This window comes from Ambystoma mexicanum, chromosome 3p, assembly GCF_040938575.1.
Source record: "Ambystoma mexicanum isolate Mex_15411 chromosome 3p, UKY_AmexF1_1, whole genome shotgun sequence".
Taxonomy (NCBI): Eukaryota; Metazoa; Chordata; class Amphibia; order Caudata; family Ambystomatidae; genus Ambystoma; species Ambystoma mexicanum.
In genome coordinates this window covers 445,464,738-445,487,102 of record NC_090925.1, presented here as the reverse complement: position 1 = coordinate 445,487,102, position 22,365 = coordinate 445,464,738, and positions in this window count along the sequence as shown.

Genomic DNA, 22,365 nt, shown 5'->3' with positions numbered 1-22,365 from the left:
CACCCCGCTTTGATAGACCTCTTCTAAGGAGCCTGTCTGGGCCTGACAGTGTCCTTGAGGTATAGGTGGTCTTCGTCCCTGTACTGCCGGCATCAATTACTTCTGACCAGTAGCTTCCAACATTGCACATAACAGCTGGTAAGGTCCTGCACCCCTTCCTCCTTCTGTCCCCTGCATTCCACTTTTGAATTCTGCTCAGGTCCTCACTCATTGGTCTGCCGCTATTTTTGGAACACTCCCCCCTGATGTGCCATATCCAACTCGATGTGACCCATCTTAATCACCGTCACCATCTCCTTGTCCCTTCTCACTCAGCTTCCTCCTCTCTCTGGTGATACATGTCTCGTAAGGTCTGTGGGCTGATGTGTCTCTTCCTGCTTATGGTCCTCAGCATTTCTCTCCATATGTGTTCTGCATTCCCCCACTATTCCTGTGAAGGACTTTATGCATCTCTTCATTCTGAATATCAAAATATGATGCCCTGTTGTTCTAAATGTCGGGTTCTTTCGTGAAGCCCTAGTAACTGCTGCATTTACTACGCGGTCGAAACTCAAAATTAGATTTGTTTGTACACCTGCACTCTGGCTGTTTTTGCTGCATTTTAATGATTTGCCTGAACCTCGAATTTAGATGTGCTTTTTAAAACCTGCATTTTAGAGTTTTGCCTGAATCGATTATAGATGTGTATTTAAAATCTGCATTTTAGTGCTTTTCCCGAATCTCGAATTTAGAGGTACTTTTTAAAACCTGCATTTTAGTCATTTCCCTGAATCTCTAATTAAGAGGTGTTTTTTAAAATCTGCATTTGGGTGCTTTCCCTGAATCTACCTCATTTCCCCCTGCTTGGATGCTAGGCCGCCTGGTGAGTTTCACTGTCCACTGTGTGCCTCTCCATTTGTGTGCCACCCCTGGGCCTTCTTCTGTTCCCCCTCCCCTCCCTATGGTGCTCGCCATATCACATATCTATTCTAACTGCTACTCTATCTATCCTCCCTCTCTTTTGAAGCATTTAAGAAGTGTCTCCTGGTCTCAAATCCAGGTCTGCCCATCTGCGCATTGCTGACACCTATGTCAATGCTCTCTCCAGGCAGACTATTACTGACTTTCTCTTTGTCGTACCCTCCCCTGACCTATGGACTGCCCATATGCTTTCTATCCTCACCCCTTTCCTTCATCATCCATAAATGGTGGAACCAGATGGGAAGTGCTCTTGGCACACTTCCAATCAACCAAGTGCATCATCAATATATACCTGAATGGCACTATCATGGCTCAGTGATCTCAGCTCAACCTTCTCCTTCTTGATAGGCGGCTTCCATCTCTCATTAACCTGCTCCTTTCTCCTGCCACTCCTCCATCTTCTACCCCCGTTCCTCTTCCCCCCTCCGGTGGTGGTACCTCGACCCTGTAACCCCCTTTGGAAAGCATTCAAAGGTGGCAACCAGATTTACTTAGCTACCCTTAAATATCGCTCCACCTTCAAACATTCCTCTGACATCTGTCTCCTCCTTGAAGAACTTGACCTTGATGTCCTTGCGCTCACTGAGATGTGGTTCAATGCCAGCTCTGTCACTGCGTTGGACACTCTTCATCCTGAGGGTTATCAGATCCTCTCCAAGACCAGGCCTAACCATCCTGGAGGTGGAGTGGCCCTTGTCTTCCTTGAATGGATCCCTACCTCTTTCATACCCATTCAATCCTACTCTTCCTCTGAAAGTCTTGTCTGCAAGCTCTGGATCTCTCGTACCCTGTCGATCACTCTTGCTACCAACTACAGGACCCCCAGGTTGGTCTGCCTCTTCCTTTCTGAGTGGGCCAACCTCACCTCTTCTCTCCTTACCTCTATCTCTAAGCTCCACCTCCTGATGCAGCCTTACCCTTTGGCAACCTCTGTCACTCTTTCTCCCTTACCATTCTTCCCTCTGGACCCACCGACTCAGCTGAACTCTCTCCCTCTGTCCCTCTCTGTACACCTTTAATCGGGAGATCCTCGACTCCCTGGCTAAGCCTTTGCCCACACTCCTTCTCTGTCGTCGGACCAATGAGGTGAGTGTCAGTTGCCGCATTCGCTGTCTCTTTTATTCCCCCCTGAATTCCTGCTATTGACTCTCAGTCTGACTCAGTCTATGCAAAACTTCACCTATTCATTTCCAACACCCTTGACATCCTTCCCCTGCCATGAGGTTCTGCATGAAGCCTGACTCCAAGTGCAACAGTTGGTATGATTCTCACCTTGCCTAGCTGAAAAGTAAGTGCAAAGTTGCGGAACGGAAGTGGTTGGCTTCTTGCACTTCCTCTGACACATTGCCCTGTCATCTGCTCCAAAGGCTTTATAGACTCTCCATCCGGACCAAGAAGCGGGCCCATATTCAAGCATGCATCTCTGGAGCCACCAACAACACAGCTGACCTTTTCAGAATCTGTAAGGAACTTGTCAATCTTACTGCAGTCTTGTTGTGCTCTTACCTGGCCCTTTTTCGGGGAACACCTTAGACTTACCAGTTCCCGGCCAACCTCACACAATAAACGATTGGACTCAGGGAGGCAAAAAATAAGACTCATAACAACCAATGAGGATCATCATATAAAGGCTTGTTACAGTCCATCTATTATACTATACACACATTTAAAGGTCTCTATATTGTCTATATGCTTGCACACTCATGAATAGGAATATAAAACACCAAGTCAAAAAAAGGTTGGTTATATGTAGATACAATATGAAATACACCTCACCGTCAGTGATGTTATTGGAGACACCTTCATCTCAGCCTCTGCAACGCTGCTTAGTCCCACAGCAGGTAGGCAGAAGAGATCCCGTGCAATAACAGGGTCTGCAGTGGAGCGTCCTCCCTTCTAGCATGACTACTTCACCTGGGATCCAGGTTCTGACTGCTTTCCTGCTTTCAAGCCTCTTTATTCTTATTGGGTACTTTTCCCTGCCTACCTTCGTTATGGTTGCCCTCGGCCGAAGAGCAGATCATGAGTGAAGATGGTAAAGAGTGGAATAAAACAGTCAGGAGTGGTAAACCCAGCTCTCCGCACCACACATTCATTCCCAGGACCCCTTATCACTGCACCTGCAATGCGCTCTGACTCCCTTTCCAGTCCGTCCTTCAGTGGATAATAACATATCTATTCCTTGCAGTGAGCTCCTTCGATAATAATATTTGTGTGACCTTGCTCTGCCTTTGCTACCAAGTTGTCCGCGTGTTCGGCTGAGCTCACAAAGCCTGCCACCGGCCTATACCTTATTCGTCAGATGAAAAGTGAGTGTCCAAAGATGGCCACGGACCGGCGCCACGTTGTTATAGCGCATAGGCATTACAAGTCCCTACTTCTCCTCTTCCTTCCTGGGCCCTCTGCATGGCTTTGGCCTCCAACTTCACAACCAAAACTCCGGACATGCTGTCCTCACTCTCTTCTCCTTCCCTCCCTCCTCCACCTGCAAACAAGCATCCGTTGGGCCCCCTCTCTCCATCTCACCTACTCTCCTCCTTCTCACCCATAGTACTGGATGAGTAAACCAAGACTGCTCTATGAAAGCCTCCTCCAAACAGGTGTCTCCCTGCCCCTCTATAACTACCATGGACAATATTGCAGCCCAAGCTGCCTCTTTGATGAGTTCTGCAATCACTCTTTTGTAACTGGCTCCTTCCAATTACCTCTCAAGCACTCCCTTGTGCACCCCCTCCTAGAAATGCTGTCTGCTAACCCTTTCTGCCCAGCTTACTACCACCCTATCGCCACTCCCCCCTTCTAGTTAAACTTTTGGAGGGGTTGGCCATCTCCCAATTAATCCATCACACAGAGCAGCCAGAGGCACGGACACTGCTCTCCTGAACACCTGTGATGACCTGCTCTCTAATATTGACTCAAACTTACCTTCTATTCTCATTCTCCTTGATCTGTCTTCTGCCTTTGATACAGTCAATCATTCCATCCTCTTAAACTGACTTTGTGACACTATGGGCAACATGGACTGGGCACTTGCGCGGTTGACCTTGTTCCTTTCAAATCGGCCCTCCCAGGTTCAAATGGGCCATTTTCTCTCCTCTACCTCACTGTCTAGCTGCAGCGTATCTCAGGGCTCTATTCTCTCGCTGTGGCTTTTTAACATTTACCTTGCCCCTCTTGCCCACCTGATATCCATCTTCTCTCCTCATTTCCAATGTTATGTGGATGACAAACAGCTCTCCTTTAAGCTTCCCTCCTCTACCTCTTCTCCCTGCCCTCTCATTCCCGATTGTCTGACTGCTATTCAGCCATGGTGTGCTGCTAATCTCTGTCTTAATGCCAGTAAGACAGATCCTTCTCATTGGAACACCCCTCTTTCCTTCCCCCCTACTCTCTAGCTGCTCTCTTGGGCTCCCTCCCCTCACCATCTTGTGAGGCAAACACATTGGTGTCAGCTTCACCTCCTCATAAGCATTCTCACCTTCCTCACATTCCCCCAGAAACGCAATGTCTCCAGAGCTCTCATTCTCTCTAGGCTGGACTACTTAAACAGCCGCTTCCTCAATTTGCCTCTTTCCTCACTCCACCCTGTTCAACTAATCCAGAATAGGACTGCAAGATTTTTCCTTGGCGTCAAGCCCAGGGGCAGCATCTCTCAAGCTCCCAAATCTCTCCACTGGCTTCCTGTGGCTGCAAGGATCAAATTCAAGACCCTCTGCATCATCCACAAGGCTTTCCGGGGCTTGGAACCATGCTACATTCAACTTTCTCTCCCTAACTACCTCCCTTTTAGAGCACTTCAATCATTTATCTCTAACTCTCTGAAGGTCTGACACTTCTCCAAGCAGAGAGCAGGGGGGTAGATCTCTATCTTCGGCAGAAGCCTCCCTCTGGAATGGCTCCATGCCCCTGTCAGACTTGTGCCAGATCTCCTTAAGTTCCGGAAGCTTCTCAAGACCTTCCTCTTCTCCTCCTTCCCTCTCCCTCTTCCTTGCTAATGCCCCCTGCTGCTGCAACTGGCCACCTGGTCCCTTCTGAGTCATGCAGGGACCAGGCCCTCCCTCGCCCAGTCTGCATCAGCACCTCCCTACTAACACTTGCGTTTGAGCACCTTTCCCTGACTTGACTACTGAGTCTCACCCACCCCCCCTGAGCACTAGCTGGCACTCATCTTGTCCCTGAATGTACTTGCCCTCCAGGCTCCCCGTAGCACTTACCCAGCACCTGGACCCCCCTCCTTCATTCATTCCCCACTATAACATTGCTTGACTGTATAGGTTCACACTGAAATATGGGTGTCATTGTTGTATCAGGAAATATGTTAAGGTTGGGTATAACCCTTTACGTCTGCTTTCCAGATCAACAAGTATATTAGGGTTTATTAACTGATGATACATTTCTCTCTCATATACATTTTTGTATTTATTTGCATTCGAGTTATGTATTCTCATTATGAGCTTGACTATAAGAGTTCCCACCTGGGCCAATACCAGGGAGCACATTCTTAGTAGGAAGCACATAAGGAGGTGGCAGCGTATATTTTATCAGATAATTTAAAGGAGATTTGTCACTTGTTGCTTTAAAGTGGTGGTTGCATCTATGATGAGTGTACAATGTTTGACAAGTCACAGAAGGTTTTTTGGGGTTTACATTGTTTTTAGATATTGCAGTGTAAGGACTGGAAACTTGTAAATAATATTCTCACTTTCCCAGGTATGTTCTTACCTAAGCCCCAGCCCTAGACAAAGGGTTACTCTTTCTGGTGGTATAACACAGATTATAACATAGGTCTCTTTACCAACAGGTCAGGTCAGATTAGTTTAATCAGTATTGGATGATAGGGACCACCACATGAGGTTTTGGTGGTGGGGTAACCTTTTCACGTTATTGAATAGCTTTGGAGTAAAGATGGAAATTGCCATTCGGATTTATGTATATGATGTATTGACACTCAGACCCCTCAGGGAGAATGATGATGAAATTACATTTAGCAACACAAGGTGGTGAATCTTATATTGTAACATTGATCATGTCCATGCATGAACACGAAAGGCGTGGTAATGGCTCAGGTGTAAAACTGCATCAGTAGGATGGATATGATTTGTATCTAATTTTTATATTATTAGTTTTATTGTTCATTTATAACAGGCGTAATACCATTAAGTGGTTTCTAAGCATGGGATCGGGATTCGAACTTGTGTTGTGCTACATTGCCTTGTTTCCAAGACAAAAACACGTTGCCCCTGAGCTATCATTCCTCTAATGGAACCATATGAAAGGAATGTTCTTTGTGATTTCTAATTTTTTATTTCTCTTTCTTTTCTTTCTTCTGTTTCCTTGGTGCTATTTTGTGGCACAATATTTAATGTTGCCTCGCCTTGAAATGCAATAGTACTGGATGCCCTGTGTTGATACATATAAACTATCACAAACTATGGTGGACGCTTCAAACCATCATGTCACATTTGTTTTGAATTGTTTTTTATATGGATGTTTATGTGCCTTTTGGATTAGATTTATTCTTGGTTTTGGCAAATGCTATGATTTAATGCTGTATATATTACATATAGTTATTCATTGTTGCATTGTATTGATGATTATGTGGGTTATTGACAAATTCAACCTGTTCAAACTTTGTAGGTCGAAACACGTGTCGGCTTAGTGTTTTGATTAAATACTTACTGAATCCACACAGTGTGATAGTGCATGATTTCAATCTCAATGAATTAAGGGTCCAGCTGGGCGCATGGATCCACTTAGCACTAAGTCCTGCAGCAGATTCTCTTTGTGATATATACTGACAAGTGCAGCAGGTTCAAGACCTCCCCTGTTTCAATGAACCCACTTTATGATAAGACATGACTTGTGACATTTCTTAACAAGAAATTTGATCTTCCTGCAACAGCCAGATAATTCTACCCTCAGGAGCCAATGTGCGAGTGGATGGCCATGAGAAAAATGGGCAGCATAGTTCATAGAGAACATGTCGGAAGTATGTTTCAACCAATTTGTGAAGGGCCCCAAACCTAAGCAAAGCCACATGTTGGACGTAGTGCTGACATTTATCAGACAATGCAACAGATATCAGGTTCAGACCCACCCTGGACAGATTATTATCTGTTTACCCACCAGCTCTCAATTAAGTCTCTGTGCCATCACCCCCCCAATACCACACCAAGGACATGGATGGCTGCAGGGAACATAAATGACATAGAAAAAACACTTGGATATTGCTCAGCAAGCGATACATGAATCATCTAAAAAAATCATAGAAGCTCAGAATATGTCTGAGTCCCCATACAGGACATGTGTTCAAAATAGCACCCATCAAATTCTCAGAAAGCTTAGCAAGATACAAGAAAAGTTGTAAATGGGGATCTAAACAAGCTGACTGGGGCAGATGGATACTGTATCGAAAAATGCAACAACTAATTTTGAAGGCGGTAGAATTCTATTTAAAGTCAGCTGCTAAAAAAGAACCTTATATCAATTGCATCAAAGACATGCACATGAATTCATGGGCATGTTTAATATCTTAGATGATTTCACCAAACCTAAAATCTAGGAAAACATCCCACACAACTGAACTGATCTACTGGCATTGTCTGAGTCAATACAAAAGGAGTATTAGGAGAAGAGAATTCCAGTTGCCACCTTGCATGATGTTAAACAAAAGACAGGTGGCAGGGACGGGTATCAAAGCCTTGTTTGGAGGCAGCAGCACTCAGGAGATAACATTTAGAGGCTGTAACTTAATGTGTTATGGACTTGTGGGCACACCAATTATTTAGTGCTTCCAGAGTAAAGAGTTTTAGAAATACGTTCAGACAAGAGAGTCTATTCAGAGGTTATTATTATTATTCATTCTGTCTCTATATTGTGGCCAGAGACAATACTTGCTGTATGGATAGAAACAACATATTAATGATTAATTAGAGGCAGGAGTAGATTATATCGAGTGTCGAAGTTAGAATGGCATATTTGTGTTATGCAAGATCCATACATATGTCCAGTGTATACATGTTTTGGAATTCTTTGGAGGGATGACAAGATTGTGCTCAGTGGCTGTAAATTAGTGAGCCATTTATGCATGTCATTTGTGTCCTGATCATATACTTGCTGCATGAGAAGTTGTGAATACTTTTTATTTATTCTTATAATTAATTTAGCAACAGATACGAATGTTAATTATTTTTAGGAATGCAGAGCATTTCAATGCGCAGATCCAAATATGTAATGTTTGTTTTGTACAGACCAAATAGTTTGTTTGAGTCTTATCATTGTTTGAAGGCAAGAGGAAATTATATTTAGTACCTAACTCTGTGTGCCATCATTTGGTAGCCATACCAAATATGTATATCTTGCAAAGTTCTGACTACACGATTTCAAATTCTTTTTAGACAAGGCAGTGCATTTAATGGCTGCAACTGAGTATTTCCTCTTTTTGTGGACAGATAAAATACTTGTCTAGGCAATTCTTTGAATTCTTTGTAGACTGCAGGAGATTAGATTATAATCACCATCGGAGCCAACTTGAATGTAACACCTTAATGTGCAAGGTAGAATGGGCAGAATACAGCTACAGGGCATTTTACACCAGGCCGAGTAGCTGCTGTCTGAACTCATGGGTTAGTATTATGAGTGGTACGTTGAAGGCATTAATGTTGCATGCCATTGAGCTTACTGTGCATGAGAAATTAGTGCATGTTTAGGTGAAGCATTAGGAAGACGAGGCGGTTCGGTCCACTGTCACTTGGGCGGAATGGGCATTGGAGTGGATGGTCTGTACTGATGAGCCAGGAGTCAGAACACACAGGGTAGAAGGTCATGAGGATCCAGGAGGCACAGCCCCCACTGTCGATGAGCATGATGAGACATGAGACACAGCACTCAGTAAAGAGGAACATGATACGCCAGGTGAAACATCACACAATGTAGAGGAGCATGTTTTGGGATGTTCCCGGCCTTAAGCTGCCAAATCCAATGAGTCTAATGCTAATGATGTTCATGAGCAAGGTAAAGATCATGGCACATCTTTCAAATACAGGAAGTAGCAACATATGATTATGAAAACCACTCGTGCAGAGCAGGATGGGGCAATGCCACAGTTTCATGGATAGGAGGGGATGACACAGCTACTCCTCCGCCCGTATCCATTGTCTTTCAGACACAAAGACTAATATTACCACCACCATAATCACCATCTTCACCACCTCCTCTACAATCAGATTTGTGTGTGGAAACCCATGTCTTAACTCACCAAGAACGTCCAAAAGTGTCATATTTTTCAACCAAAAGAAACATGTTTCGACCTCCACTGTGTCCAAGAAACATGTTTGCAAGGATAACTGAGACCAACTTGGGTAACAGATCTTTGAGATCCAACATGCTTTGGCACAATGCACCCGAATAGGAGACACAAGATTTCAAATGCAGCCCTGCACATAGCAGCCTATTACCATTTCACTCCTATCTCCATACATGTCTCTCCAGAAAGCATTTAGGATGTTCTGATATGTTTCCAAATGCTGAGGCCTAGCTCTGCTTCCTTCAATGAAACTACTTCTAAGTACCTGGTCAGTGCAATGAAGGCATTCGAGTATGGACAATATCACAGGTCACATGACAGAGTGTGCTTGCTCACCATTAAAATGATTGCACAATTGTCATTGACCTCTTGATGTATTCTTTTGTCAAAACCCCCAATTTATTAGTGATGTCGCTCACTGTTGAAAGTTCCTAGTGGATGTTAATTTTCATCCAAGGCTCTGCCAAAATTGTACTATGAGGTCCTGTATTAACATAGCAGGTGCTAGATCAGTTTGATGATCAGGAAGTCCACTTCACCCTGTTTATGTGGACCTATGGGAGGCATATTCTGAAGCATGTGGGAAGCATGTTGCCACATATCAGGTGTCCTTCCACTGTGGACCAAAATGAACCTTGATTTCTCCTGAATCTTAGAAGACAACTAAGTCATGCAGTTCAGCAACAGACCACTTTGTGAATTCAAGGATTTGAATGCAGACGTCACAGGAGAATTGTCATTTGGGAAAGCCTAGCGGAGAAGTGGCATGTCTTAGACTGTGATGCCTACGGATGGGTGGTACTGCTGCTAACACCCGGTTTAAGATTCTTGTTGTCATACAAATTGGAAACATAGTCCATTTTCCTTGCTTTGTTGCTTTCCCTTGAATGTCATGAGCTGGACACACTTCAAGACATATCCTGTAACAACAGCTGATGTACCACAATTTGCCACAGCACCTCAAGCACTTTCCAGGTCATGAAATTCGACTGCACATGCTATGCTGGCTAAGTTAAGTTTGCAATGCAATTACGGATAATGCAACGGTTACAGACAAGATTTGGAATTATTTACACCAGGAAATAAGTAGCTTCTGTATGATATTTGACATATCCTTTTGTGCAGGCTATCATCTGTGTCAGCTGGCACAGTACATTGCTCACTGAAGTACTGCCACTGGGGTACCTGCAAGATCTCACCCTGAGCAAGAATTTAAAGGCCCAAGATTTGGCTAGCAAGGTAGATGGCAAGCATCTGGTGAACAATGTGTTTTCACCCTTGCTAGTGGCTATACATATAGCCGCAATGGAAGATAAGACTGAGTGTCTCTAGACCTTATTATAGACACACATTTAATTGTGGTTGATTTGCAGAGATCAGATAGGCAAAGATGCACTGATACAGTGGCATGGAAATTACATTCTGCAAAGAGCGCACTCAGGACGAAAATACAACCATTATTGGGCTCCTCATGGTACAGCTGGAGATGTCAGGAATAATTCTTCATAATCAGAGATGACATTGTTTTTCTCCACATTGCTCACTTCACCCATCTTCTTTGAAAAGTGCTGACTGTGGATATATGATATGAATCATTTATAACGCGCCCATACACAAGTGCTTCTAGGCGCAACAAACAATCTTACTAGGCCTTGTGTCATTCAGACCATGCAAGTGCGATAATGCAAAGTGCAGGGGGGGGGGAGAAGTGGGAAGTGCCAGGCAGAGGGAAGGGGGAAGTGAAATCAGGGCAGCATTGCTCTGAGTATGTGTAGCCATGGCAGCTCGGCTCTGGGTAAGTGCAAGGAGGCTGGGGACTCTAGGGTTACAGATACAGCCCCTAAGTGCACGGTAGGCCAGGAGGCAGTGCATGGATGACTGGTCATGGAGGAGGTTTGTACCCAGTGAGACTCTGAAGGTAGCCAGACAGCAAGTCAGCGCTGCAGACAGGTATGTCAGCAAGCAATAGAGAGAGAGAAAAAGCAGAGGGGAAATAGGTCTTGAGCTGCTTCTGGAACTTCAGATGGTCCAGCTCAGGTTTGAGAGGGCTTTGAGAGGGGGTGGGAGGCCATTCCAGAAGGAGGTACCTGCAGAGTAGAGAGATGTATCCCCCACTCTCTGCCTAGTGAAGCGGCTGGCCCTCAGAGATCTTGAGGTGGCTGGGCAAAGGTCTCGAGAATGAAGGTGTTTTGGAAGAGAGAGTTGGGTGTAGTGCAGGCCCTAGAAAGCCTTGTGGATGATGCAGAGGGTCTTGAACCTGATCTGTGCAGCCACTGGGTGCCAGTGGAAAGATTTCAGGGCTGGAGAGATACGGTCCCTGGGCTTGAGGCCAAGGACAAGTCTTGCAGTCCTGTTCTGGATTAGTTGGAGAGGGCAGAGAGTAGTGGAAGGCAGATTGAGAAAGAGGCTGTTATAGTAGTCCAGCCTAGTGATAACCAGTGCTCTGGAGATGGTGAGCTTCTGGGGTAAAGTGAGAAAGAATACCTCTGAGGAGGTGCAGCTGGTAATCGGCCTTCAGGCAAGGGAGGGGAACAGTGGAGAACAAAACAGCAATCTTACTAGGCCCAGTGACATTGAGAACGCGCAAGTGCATGGGAGAGGGGGGAGGGGAAAAGTGCATGGAAGGGGGGAGAGGTGGAAAGTGCGAAGCAGAGGAGAAACAGATAAATAACAATAAATAAATAATAAAGGCAACAAACAGTGGTAATGCAGCCAGCAATTTGAAAGTGCTAGGTTTAAGGCATCAGACAGGGTAGGTGCGGGAGGGTGGCAGGATGAGCAGGTATCTGGGCCCAAAGGACAGAGGGTGGCCCGGTGCATGGTGCCCAGAGAGAAAAGATCAGCAGGGGAGAGGGGGAGTGAAGGCAGAAGAAAAGAGGAAGGTCTTGAGGTGCTTCTGGAAATGGTTCTCCTCAAGTTTTAGAGTGGCAGGGAGGCTGTTCCAGAGGGAGGCCCCAGCCGAAGACAGAGATCTACCCCCAGCTAGTTTCTTAGAAAAACGACTGACAATGAGGGAGTTGGAGGTAGAGGAGTGAAGAGCTCGAGAGGGGAGGTATTTGTGGAGGGATAGATGAAGGTATTTTGGACCCAGGCCCCAGAAAGCCTTGTGGACAATGCAGAGGGTTTTGAATTTAATCCTTGCATCCACTGTGAGCTAGTGGAGAGATTTCAGAGCTGGAGAGATACAATCCCAGGGCTTGATGCCAAGGACAAGTCTTGCAGTCCTGTTCTCGATTAGTTGCAGAGGGCGGAGAGTAGAGGCAGGTAAATTTAGAAAGAGGCTGTTACAATATTCCAAGCTAGAGAGAACCAGAGCTTGTGATACCATGAGCTTCTGGGGGAAGGAGAGGAAAGGCAGAGTACCTCTGAGGAGGTGCAGTCGGAAATTTGACTTTTTAGAGACCTCAGAGATGTGGGCAGAGAAGGAAAGGGTGGAGTCAAACATGACCCCGAGGTTCTTAGCCTCACAGGTGGGGGTAGGAGGAGGGCCAAGGGAGGCCGGCCAGAGAGTGAGGGGAAATGATGGTGAAGGTGTGCAGATGAGGAGGATCTCTGTCTTGCTGGCATTCAGACAAAGATCATTGGCGGCACACCAATCTTGAATGGCAGTTAGGCAATCAGAGATGAGAGAGGGAGAGGAGGTGGCAGAGGGCAGCATGAAAATGAGTTGAGTGTCATCAGCGTAGCACTGGAAATTTGAGCAGAAAATGGCAATGCAGTGGGCGAGAGTTTACAAGTATTGGTTGAAAAGCCAGGACGAGAGGTTAGACCCCTGGGGAACACCACAGGTAGAGAGGAAGATAGATGAAAGGAAGGACCCAAGTTGGACCTGGGAGGGTCGATCCTAGAGGAAAGAGGTCTGCCAGGCCAGAGCCTGATCAGTGATACCCAGATTTTTACGGAGATGGTTGAGCAGGATGGTATGGTTGACCATGTCGAAGGCAGAAGAGAGATCGAGGAGGATGAGGACAGAGGGAATGTTAGAGTCAAAGTTGAAGAGCAGATCTTCACGGATGTTCAGGAGAGCAGTTTCCGTGCTCTGGCAGCTCTGAAGCCAGACTGGTGGTCATGGAGACAGCCAACAGAATTGGAATGAAGGTTAAGCTGAGAGATGGCCAACTTTTTCAGGAGTTTGCCAAGAAAGGGAGTAATGGAAAATGGGCGATAATTAGCTGGACAAGAAGGATCAGCTGTGGGTTTGTTGAGAAGAGGATGCACAAAGGAGTGCTTCAGAGGGGAGAGGAAGGATCCAGAGGCAAAAAAGTGGTTGCAAAAATCAGCAAGGGCCGGAGCGAGGGTGTCAATGTGGTGCTTGATGGTTTTAGAGGAACAGGGATGAACCTGTTTTGAAGAGGCTTTCATGGATCGGACTTGTCTAGCAACCTTGTCAGGGGCGAAAAGAGTAAAGGACGAGAATGATGGTGGGAGGGTGGCTAAAGGAGGGTCATCAAGCACAGATGCAGAGGGAAGAGGAGGGGTGTGGGTGGAGAGGGTGGACAGTATGTCCTGGGTTTTTGAAATTAAGTGAGAGGCAAGGGCACTGCAAAGAGCCTGGGAGGCAACCGGAGGGGTATAGACTGCAGCAGGGTTGGCCAGCTCCTTGCAGATTTTAAAGAGTTCAGCCAAGTGTAACGCTCACCTGCTTCCCACGGGGGCGCTGGCCTGGTTCGCGCTGCTGTGACCTCATCTAAGGTGATGCGCAGGGTTCGGAAGACGGACTGGACCGGGCCCCAGATCTGGCTTGTCTGACTCGCAGAAGTATCCTTCTGTAGGTGAGAATAGGGGGTTAACTGTCTGCGGGGTAATGCAATCGGCCTCCCACTTACCCCTCTCACCCTCCTCAAAACCCTTCTGTGCTTCCCCGTAGCGTCTCACCTTAGGGTCTGGAAGGAGGAGCTCTCCATCCTGCTTCTGATGCAGGGGCGCGTTGGTATCCAGTTACGTCACTGGATTTTCGGATGGGTGAGAACCAAACTTGCTTGGCTTCCAGGTAAGTTTTTCTATAAGTGGTTCCCCTTGTGTCCATGCATTAATGTTCTAATGCTAGTGTCTTTTTCCCCATAGGGGCCGGGGTACGGAATGCCGGGGAACAGGCACCGACACGAGGTGAGCGGTGAAATCCTTGTGGAAATCAGGTAAGTCTTTAATGAGTGTTTTGGTAATGTCTTTTCATTCACTCATTAACGCTGATGTCTTTTTCCCCTTAGGGGCCGGTTCTGAAAATGCCTGGATGCGGCGTGGACCCGAAATGAAAAGGGAATGACCCAACAGGTAAGTCTTGACATGGAGTTTTAGCTTCCCTTTTCCCTTCTTTCTCTCACCTTTGTTCTTGTCTTTTTCTCCCTAGGCGCGGGGGCGCGACTGCGAATCCGGATGGTCGCTGCTGAACATGGAGGCGCCCTGTAAAGGTGAGTAGAATGCGGCGCTGCAGCGATCGATGCGATGTGCTTTTAAAAATAAATGTATTCCTTTTCAGGATTGTCGGCGAAACGTCTCTGGGATGCAGATTTAGCAGGTGAGGCCTTTTCCTTCTTCTGTTCTCTTGTTCCCTTCCTTTGCAGGTGATTCAGGATGCTGGCAGGTGTGGCAGAAGTCAAGATGCAGGAGCAGACACCGTGAGCGTCCAGCTGCTAGATGCAGAACAACGCGAAGCACGTGTGGCTGATCGGGTGTGGTTTAAATAGCCTTGGAAGAAGTTCCTAGAATGTGTCCTTCCTCCAATCAGGTATGTATCCTTCCCCGACCACGCCCGGGTGGTAAATGAGTCCCACAGGTAAAGTAGTTCCTTTCAGGCCTCAAGGAGGCCGGGGTTCTGCAGCATGGTCTGCATCAGGTAAGTGCACCCAAACACTTTCATAATGAGCCTGGCGCCCTGACGTTTTCTATGAGCCTGGCGCCATAGGCGCCAGGACGCTGTCCAAAGGGCCCCTATAAGGGGTTGCTGGGGCCTTCCCCGGGGACTTGATGTCCGCTTTCGGGGACGCAGGGCCTGAGCCGGCTCCCCAGGAGCGGGCATCGTGACACAAGTTGTTAGATGGCGCAGAGACACGAGCTTGAATGTGGACTCTCTTCTTGGTGAGGACAGAGAGTCGGTATTGCCTTTGTAGCAGGCGACAGGCTAGTTTGTCAGAGGATGAACAGGAAGTCCTCCATTTCCTCTCAGCTGCCCTACACGTACGTTTAAGTGTAGCTAGGTCAGAGTCATACCAGGAATTGCACTTGGCTTTGGACTTTAAACTGATCCTCATGACAGGGGCAAGAGCATCAAGCGTATCAGAAATGAAGAGTAGAGCAGAGACAGGGTTGTGTCATGATGTAAGACAGCCAAAGGTCAAGGGGGGAGAGAAAGTGGCGGCAAAAGCCTCAACTGACACACGCTTCATGGGCCGGATGTCTGAGAAGGTAGGTGGCAGTGTTGGGGTAGGCTTGGCTTGGGGGGAAGAGAGGGAGAGATGGAATGAGAGGAGGGAGTGATCGCTCCAGAAGAGAGGAGTGGTCAGAGGGATGGAGAGAGGGAGGTCAGAGGAGATCAAGACATCAAGTGTGTGCCCTGCAGAGTGAGTCGGGCAAGAGGGGAGGATGGACAGGGAGAGGGAGTCGCAGAGGTCACGGAAGAGTACAGAGGAGGAGCAAGGAGAGTCTAAATGTATATTTAGGTCACTGAGGAGGAGGACTTGAGCAGGTATGTGATGTCAGGCGAGAAGAAGAGAGTGGAGTCAAAGATGACACCAAGTTTTTGTTGCCTCATAAGAAGCTGAAGGAAGAAGGCCCAAGGAGGGTGGACAGATTGAGTGATGGATATCAGCAGCATGGGTACCACTGAGAAGGATCTCACTATTAGTACATTAAGGCAGAGATCATTGGAGGTGCACCAATCCTGAATCATGGATAGACATTCAGGAATGAGGTAGATAGGAGAGGAGGCTTAGGGGAGCCTAAAAGAGAGCTGAGTATCATCCGCATAACACTGAAATTTAGAGAAGAAGGTAGAGATCAGGTTGGCCAAAGGTGGCAAGTAGATATTGAGACAGAGTGAGAGGTTGAGGCTCTGGGGAACACCACATGTCGGGCAAGAGGCAGTGGAGAGAAAGGACCCAAGTTGGACGTGGGAGGTTTGGTCCTCGAGGAAGAAGGTCAACCACTCCAGGGCCTGATCCATGATGCCCAGGTTCTCACAGGGTTCATTGATCAGGATGGCTTGATTGACCATGTCAAAAGCAGAGGAAAGGTCAAGGAGGATGAGGACAGAAGGAAGGCTTGAATCGAGATTAGTGAGCAGATCTTCACAGGGGTTCTGTAGAACAGTTCCCATGCCTCTGGCTGCTCTGAAGCCAGAGTGATGGTCACAGAGACAACCAACAGATTCAGTGTGCAGAGCAAGCTGGGAGATGACCAGCTTTTCCAGGTGTTTGCCCAGGAAAGGAGTGATAGGGATCGGGAATCACTTTTCCGTACAAGTAGGAACAGCATATGGCTGTTTAAGAAGCGGGTGAACAAGGGAGTGCTTGAGTCGAGAGGGGAAGCTCCAGTGGCAAAAGTGTGATCACAGAAATCGGACAAGGCTGGAGCGGGTTGTCAATGTGGTCCTTGATTGTTCTGGATGGGCAGGGGAGCAGCTGTTTGGACAACACTTTCATAGATCGGACTAGTCTAGAAACATTATGAGGTGTAGTTGTTGGGGAGAATTCTCCAGAATGGCCAATTTCCTTTAACTACTGAGTCCGTCAGCAGCTTTGCTGGATTTCTAGGATTTTTTTTTTCACCTGGTAAGAGTGTGAGTCTTTTTTTCCTACTCTTACATGTGTTTTGCTGTGTGTGTTTAACATGTTTGTGTTCATAGACTGTGGAGCCTCACCTACTCCACGGGTATCATCTTTTTACGGTGTGTTACACAGCACCTTCAATGCATTGACACAGGGTTGTCTTTTAGACATCCCAACTCAGACTCTATTTTCTGGGACTGACTACTGTCTCCCAGAACATGCAAAGTGCCATTGACTTTATTAGTCTTTTTAAAATCCACAGACCCAGTACAAACCATCTCACGTGGAGTACTGGAAAAGGGTTAATACTTATCGCTTTTTGTCTGTTTCTTTTGGAGCATTGTTTTGCTCCCTTTTCATGAAGACTTGGCTGGTGGCAGTGGTCACTAGCCTATTTTTCCTACCGTGGTTATCTTAAATAACCTTGGTATTGTTTTAGGCTATCTTGGTAGCCTCAAACCTAAACCCACTACACCATATACATTTTTATACGGTTCTGGCTGGGTTTATTCACCATTTCTTTTTGAAAATGTCTTTCTCGTGTTTTACACTGCACGCCAAACCAGGTTTGGTTCCTTTGTTCACCGTCTTTTCTCAGGCTTTTCCACAGAAGCCCTCCTTATGCGTCTGAAAGTCTGGGTAGGCAGGATGTGAGGGAGGGGTTTTAGGGCTCATGCCATGGGTTCCCTTGGTAACCCAAATAGCACTCCTGTTTGATTGGCTCGGTGACTGTCCTGCCAGGACAGCCACCCTGCTGTGTGATTGAAAGCCAGGCTGTGTAAATGGGGGAAAACTGCATAAAAAGCAGGTCTCTGGGATTGGAAAGGCAGGGTCGCCACTGGAAAGAAAGAACCAACGAGGAGCTGATGGAAGAGGACCCCTACCACGACTGAACCGCCCGGTGAAGCCCTGCTGCCGGTCCGAATCTTCAAACTCCAATGACAGAGGAGATCCTCCAGGAATCTTCTTCCCCTGACCTGGTGGGACCAACCAGTTTGCCCAAACTGCAAGCCAGGACTCCCAATGGTCGAATTTGCTGTACAGAGCTACAGTGAACCGGATAGCCAGGAAGGTCGGACCCTGCTTGGGTTTTAAGGAGCGCAGCTTTTATTCATTGCTTTTCTCTGCTGCTGGTTTCTTCCCTGGGCAGCACAGGACCCTCCAGTCTTCCTACCTCATATCAGTCCGACAGTCGCTTCAGGAAGCGTGAGCATGCAGGAACTGCCAGGAACATCCGCCTCAGCTACAGCTTTTTCTCCATTTAAAGGTGCTGTGCAAATCCGGTTGTTCATTTCGTTCAGCCGCAGGGACAGTGTGTGAAATCTTTCTCCAATCCGAGGGCTTGTCCTTCTCTACTTTTTGAAATAACTTTTCTGCCGACCAACTTCGTCCTGAACTCTTGGCAAAGACTTAACCGTGAACTACCCTGAACTGTGTGATATTGAGCAAAAGACTTTTGTCCTATTGGCTTTGGCCCTAAGCCTTTTTGATTTGATTCCATCACTGTAGTTCCTCTTTCTAGATTGCCTTGCTTACTTACCTGTTGGTGCTGCTCAATGTCTGCCTAACTTTGTCTATCCCTCCCTTTTAAATTACTAGAGTGCCATTTTGCTCCCACTTCATTTTGTGAGCTTAACTTGTCTGGAAACTATTGGGAGTGGGATGGTGAATTAAGAGTGTTATTTTTGAACTGCTTTACTTTAGTGAGCTTTTATACATTTTCTTTTACACAGAAACTTTGAGTCAGTGTTTGTTTGAATCATAGTAATTTTTGTCCTTTGTGTAACTTTTGATACTGCTCACTTGCTCTTGAGATACGTCTGGCTGCTCAGCCATCGCTACCACTTTTACTGTGTAGTACGGGCTTGTACCAAAAGTGAATTTGTACTGTCACTTGTAGTCTTAATTGTGTGTGGTATTCCCAAAGGGTACTGCACATAATTCTGCCTAACAGTAGTCGGAGAGAAAGTGGAGAAAGATGGAGGAGAGAGAGAGGCAGCCAAAGAGGGGCCGAGAGAGGTATAGGGGGAGGAAGAGGAGAATGATGACAGGATGCCCTCAGTTTTAGTGGTGAAGTGAGAAGCCAGAGCCATGCAGAGGGCCTGGGAGTGAACAGGAGAAGTGGAGACCGCAGAAGTATTGTCCAGCTCCTTGTAGTTTTTAAAGAGTTTGGCTGTGTTATTAGAGGCCACCGAGAGTCTGTGACATGCACGCCTCACCCAATTGAGAATCATCAATAAAATAAAATAAAAAGGGTACTCAGAGGACCATCAGCAAATCAGATTGTGGTTGAATAAATAAATGATTCATCTGACATGAGTAGGTATGATGATATTCCACAGTACTAGTTAGTAAGCAGTCTGTCTGTCCAGTACTGCTTGTGAATGGTGCCATGGAATATCTAAGATGCCACCTCTCCCAGGGTTATACACGAGCATGGATTTAGCACTGCCTGGGTGATTACATCTGACTACTATGAAAGCATGACACTGCCCATATTTAATCATTTGTATTCATTGAAATGAACCAGCACTAATTGAGGATGAATATGTCAAGACACCTAGCCATCGCCAATACTCCAGCTCAGATGAAGACTTGTCCACTTCATGTCACTCAGTGCCATGTGGACCACAGTTGTTTAATAGGGCTTGGGAAAGAGATGGCTCTAGCAATTTACTGCTGATGTGGGTGAGGATTGACTGTTAAATCATGACTCAATGACATTTGTGTCTGTGCTGCTACTGCTCTGTTCTTAAGTCCTGCTCCTAGGTCTTGCTCCTGCTATATTAAATCCCTTGTAATGGAAGAGTTAGGTACTTTTCAACAGAGCCAAAAGATAGCAACATGAGAATGTATAGGATCGCCCAACTACCTGATAGCCTCCAACATCAGAATTTCATAGATTCTCTCTGCTTCCTAAGAGCTACCAACATGATGTTTTTTCAAGTGTTTTACTTTCGCTGCCTGCCACCTTGGAGCTACCTACCTAAGTATGATTCATGTTGACTCTGCTATCTGATAGCCAACAAAATGAACATTGTTCAGGGTTTTCCAAAATTACAAGGGTCACCTGCATGTCTTTTTTGGCTATTGCCATGGTACATGAAAAATAACCAGATATATAATTTTTCTCAGGTTCTCCTTGGTAATGAAGGAAGAAGAGTAGGGCATGGACTGGGGACAGGGAACAGGCCAAAAGAAACCCCCCTATAGCTTTGCCCCCCCTTAATGAAACCGTAACAAACTTCACAGAATCATTCCAAGGGGGCCATATACTTTTATTTGCAAGTTTTGGTGATGATTTGTCTGGGGGCGGGGGCAAATTTATGAGTTGAGCAACTTATCCATAACTACAGGGCCGCTACACAGTTTACAGTGCAGTAGCGGCCATGTAGTTACGCTTAAGTTGCTCAACCCATAGGAAGGATTATTTTTGGGGTGGCTTATAACTTTGCCCTTCCTGGACGAATCCCCAGGAAACATTGCAAAGAAACGACATGGCCCGTTAGATTGATTATGCAAAGTTTTGTTAAGGGGGCAAAGTTATGGGGGAGACCAAAAACGTGTGGTTTTTAAAATAGATGCAATGGGGAAAAAAAGAATTTGCGTATGTCTACAGCCAAAACCGCTGGACTGATTTTCACAAAATTTGCGCCAGGAGCGGCAGCTTGGTCACAAAAGTGTGCTTTTGTAAATTTGGTGTAATACCATCCAGTAGTTATTTTTAAAACTGCCAAAAGTAGGTACAAGAAAATGTGTGGTCCACAGACTCACTTTCCTGTTTGCTCGGCGGACGGGCCTCTGATTGATCAAGAGGACGGTTCGATGCCCGTGGACATCGGACGCACCTGCTGATTGGATAGTGAAATGCATGAGGTGTGTTATATTTTCTGAAACGCCCGCTATATTGTATCCACGGACAGTAAGCAGGTCTATCCTGTGGGAAAAGTTGTAGAAGAGGGAGTGTCCCGGTTGGCTATTGGAAATTATAGTGGCGTTCCACAGCGATAATACCATCAGCATACAGCTGGGGATGGTGGACTACTATCGGATGAACTATTAAAAGGGGGTAAAACAAGGATTTACACTGGCAGCCTCTCTCTTTAAGCTCTTTATTGCTTATCTGCCTAGCAGATTAGATCTGAGTACCAAACACCCTCCTAAAACTGTCACATTCCAGTTACATCAATGATGTATGCAGATGATTTGATTCTATTTAGTCACACATTCATGTGCACGAAGATTCTAATTATGGAATTAGAGAAATATGTCAAAGAAAATGAATTAAAAGTGAATCTAGCAAAAGCTAGATTGATGTTATTTTCCCATAAAAAAATAAAAAAAATCAACAGAGTGGCCATTCAATCAGGGATGGGAAAGCTTGAATATACAGACTACTATAAATATCTGGTTCTGGAGATAAATTGTAAAAATTGCTGTGCAAAGATCATTGCATACAAAACTGGGAGAGCATAACAACTCATATCATTGATCTACACATTTTCAACACAACATGCTCGGTACTTGTTATTGGGTACACTAATTCTATATAAACAGTGGTTCCGCCCATGCATTTTATATGGCTGGAAGCTTTGGAGATGAAGGATTATGGCTGACTTGATAGAATTGAGGCTTGGTTTTGGTGGAAGGTAATGGGCTTACCGCCTTCTTTGTCAATTGATTATCTCCAACTGGAGCTGGGATTGGTATAGCAGTGGGGCCTCGTATATATCAAGGCCAGAACTAATCTAACCTTTCCGTTGTCAGAAGCCTTTTTGCTTAGTACGACTCTTGAATCGAGTAAGGGAGGATGCAGTTATGCAAAGCTTAATGTGGGCTTTTTTGGGAAAATTGACTCGACTCTGGATTTTGACTATTGTCAAGGTTTTGAGACCCTTAAAAGGGTCTTTATTCGAAATGTATGTAAATGGTAATGGATTAAAAACCTGTAACACTCGGCTTCACTAAAGAACCATGCTGCGGTCTCCATGGTATCTCATTCCTTTTTGAAACCCCAAAAGTATCTCATAGAATCCCCCGACCCAGTGGTGCGAAGATTGCATTTATTGATGAGGAGTACAAATCTTCCTTTGTGTACCGTCTGGGGCTCCAGATGGAAGGTACCAATAAATGCCAGGCAATGTTAATGTTAAAGGACATTTGAACCGTGCACTATCACCACCAGAGTGGTCCCCTGGCACTCTGGCGGCTCTGAAAGAGAGGAAAGAGAGAGTGAGTTAGTGGGGAGAGGCTGGTAAAGTGCAAGAGAGCAGTGATGTGATGTTGGCGGCCTCACCCCCGTGGGTAGATGGATGGGCCTGGGGTGTTTTCAGCCGG